The 3493-nt window shown below is 37.9% G+C and overlaps 1 pseudogene; it reads right to left on the bottom strand.

The window, feature by feature from the left end:
• On the bottom strand, nt 1954–2559 carry LOC102187095 (annotated as a pseudogene).

Genomic DNA, 3493 nt, shown 5'->3' with positions numbered 1-3493 from the left:
GCGAGAGGGGACATATGTATACTTCTGGGTAATTCTAGTTGTATGGCAGAAATCAACACAAATTTGCAATTATCCTCCAATTAAAAATAAATTAAAAGAAAAATAACTAAAAGGAATGAAAATTTAAAAAAATTTAAAGCATGAGATGGACCAAAAAAAGAGATACATTTCAGAGTTTGGTTCTGCATGAAGTCTTCATTAACTTGACACTTCCCTTCACTGAGCCACCGATATCTATGCCTTTCCACACTCCTCTGTTACAGCATTTATCAGTCTGTGTTGTAATTATCTGTAAACAAATTAACAGTCTCAGTGTCCTCACAGCCTGGAAGCACCTTGAGGGAAGGGACTTACTTTGTCTCATTCACCTTTGAATCCAGTACATGGCAGGTGCTCAGTAATCTTCTGCACAGAAAAGGAACAAAAAATAAGTAAGCAATCCCACTTCTTTTACACATGAAGAAAATGAAGCCCAGAGAAGATTTATTGAGGATCAGTAGCAGAATAAAATGAGAATCCATGCTTTCTAGAATCCAAGTTTCGTACTAGAAAATGTTATAAGACTTTCACTTTGAGATAGTAGATGTGCTGTGGATCATACCTACTTATTTTGACCTGAATCCCTGGATTTTCAGGAAATTTCTGATTTCCAGTAAGCTGCCTGTTTAAAGAACACTTTCACATATCCGATCATGGGTCCTAAATTTGGGTTTGGAAAATATTTAGCCTAAGGAGCTCATAGACTAGGCTTATATTGATAGAAAAATCACAGGAAAATCTTCTGGCACATTTACCTTAAAAGCTTTGTTTTACTGTTTTCCTAAAACATACGCAGTATGGTGGACATAGTTACACACAGTAGCCCTCTTTAGAGATGCTAGACTAGCACAGGAAAAGTAACCGTGACAACTCAAAGTGGTATATTCAGTTCTCATTTGCTAGCATTTGCTGAATATCCAGGGCAAAGAGCAGTGACTAAGGGCATTTTATTTACACAGCGACCATGTTTTTAATATGTAAAATGGTACTGTTAATGATTACTTGGACCAAATTTTAAGTACCCCGGGGGAGATCTTTTGTGGCTTCAAGATTAGTGGTCTTCAAACTTTCTGCTCACATACCTCCCTGAAAGAATTTTGAAAAATTTGCATCTTTCCTGTATTTTTATGTTGCCACCTGTAATTTTTCAATGTACGTTTGCAGAGCATCATTTCCAGCATATTGCATGCAATTCATGATATTTTAAAATAAAGCTGTTAGCTCACTCTTTTAAAGTTACCCCAAAGAGTCTAAATCCCATAGTACTTTTTTAACCCAACATTATTCATTTTAAATATATGTGACCTAGTTATTCTTTAACAGCCAGAAATTTTACATTGTTCCTTCTTCTTCTTGAACTCATGTTTTCATTTCCATATTTCCATTGCTCCCACAGACTGCTATTTTATTGCATATTTTCATACTTGAAAAATTTGTATTGATGACTGCATCATTTTTTACAACTATATATTTACATAATTTTGCTTTCTGTTAACTCTAAGTTTCTAGTTTTGTCTCTGGATGGAGGTGTCACTAAAATTGGTAGCAGTACACAACTGATCAAACATGGCTATATTACAAATTGATGACTATTTTTAAGCATAAAAATAAAACATGTCTGTTAGCAAAATGGAAGGGGCTTTTTTCCCCAGTGGATTTGGGAATGAGTATTATAGAGTAATACTGAGTTTCACCCCAACTCTAATCATGAGTTCGATACTGTTCTTATAGATATAATTGCTGAAGCAGTTAGTTCACAGAAGTAAGTAGATGGGAGCTGAAGGGATTTGCTGTAGCCCTGTTACTCAGTTCCTTGAACTGGTTTCAACTATATCCCCCAAACCATGTGATGGTCCGTTCCTTAAAGCATCTTTTCTTCCTACTGGTTGTCAAATAGCCCTTTATTGAATTACGTTCCTTTGCAGTTCTTAACTAGCTGGGCATTCCACCACACCACTGTCGTCATTCATCTATGATGTCATGAGGATGACTGCCATCCACATCAGAGCCCACACACCTGGCAGTCCCCAGGATCTCTTTAATGGTTCCAGAGTATTCTGCAGCTAAAGACTGGTGTTGCATCTGCTGGGCAATGTGGATGATCTCATCAAAAGTGATGTCTCCACTGTGCTTAATATTTTTCTGCTTCTTTCTGTCTTTTGGTTGCTCCTTAAAGGCTTTGATGATCAGGATAGACACAGAAGGTACCACCTCAATCTAGGCCTGTCTGTTCTGAATGCTCCATTTCACTGTAGTCCTCAGACCCTTCCAATCACCAGCTGCCTTTGCAATGTTATCACCAACCTCTTTTGGAGACAGACCTAGGGGGCTAAGCTCGGGGGCCAGGACAGATGTGGCACGGATTTCCCCACAGGTGCCCCTCAGGTATATAACTGTGTCTCCTTAGTGTCTCACTTAGGCGACATGGTGAGGCAGCTGGTGTCAGATAAACCTGGATTGCAGAGGACTGAGAAAATTGCACCTCGGCCCCCTTCAAGCTGAAATCTGAACTAAAGCCATTTAAATTATCGTTAGTACTCTAGCAGGTGACACACTTTTGTTCCCCAGTCATCATGGTTATTCCCTTTCTCAGCACTCACACAGGCTTCTGATTTTCCATGTTTTGTGCAACTGAAGTCAACACACTACAATATGATGTAGAATTTGTGAGAAGAAAGACTTTCTTATGTTAAACGGGAAAATGGAAATTGTTAAAAAAAAAGGGGGGGTATGGAAAAGAGATTGAAAGCATATTTTCAGGCACATAAATTTTAGGAATGTATAAGAATGGAAGTTGAGGGACTTCCCTGGTGGTCCAGTGGCTGACTCTGTGCTCTCAAGCAGGGGGCCCGGGTTCAGTTCCAGGTCAGGGAACTAGAATCCGCTTCCCATAGACCTGGAGCAGCAGATAAATAAATAAATATTTTTAAAAAAAGAAATGAAAGTTAAGAATGTGGAATTGAGTCCCTTAAAACTATCCATGCTCTGTACTACTGGGGAGTCTTCATAAACATGGGCAGATATGGTTATTCTGGTTTGAAGATTTCTATTCAGTAGTCAGCAGGCATTTGAACAAAAATGACTGGCGAACGAGAGCTTAAGGCAGTCCTAAATACTGGGTATGACATGGTGGTTAAGACAAGGGCTCTGTAAACCCTAACTCTGAAATTTCCTAGCAGGGTATTCTTGAGCAAATTAACCTCTGCTTTCTTAATTACTAATTTAGAAATAAAGGCAATAATGATACCTACCTCATAGGGTTGTATTGAGAATTCAAAGAATTAATATGTAAGCACTTAGAATACTGTTTGACAATAATTACTCAATAAATCATTGACATTCATACTAGGAAATGATTATACATGACTAGAAATGAGTTTCATAAGACTGAGTCCTAAAGAAATCAAAATTCCATATATACTTTTCTCTTAGCAAAACTAATCACTTAATTTGT

Source organism: Capra hircus, chromosome 3 (assembly GCF_001704415.2).
Source record: "Capra hircus breed San Clemente chromosome 3, ASM170441v1, whole genome shotgun sequence".
Classification (NCBI taxonomy): domain Eukaryota; kingdom Metazoa; phylum Chordata; class Mammalia; order Artiodactyla; family Bovidae; genus Capra; species Capra hircus.
This window is presented reverse-complemented; position numbering and strand designations above follow the sequence as displayed.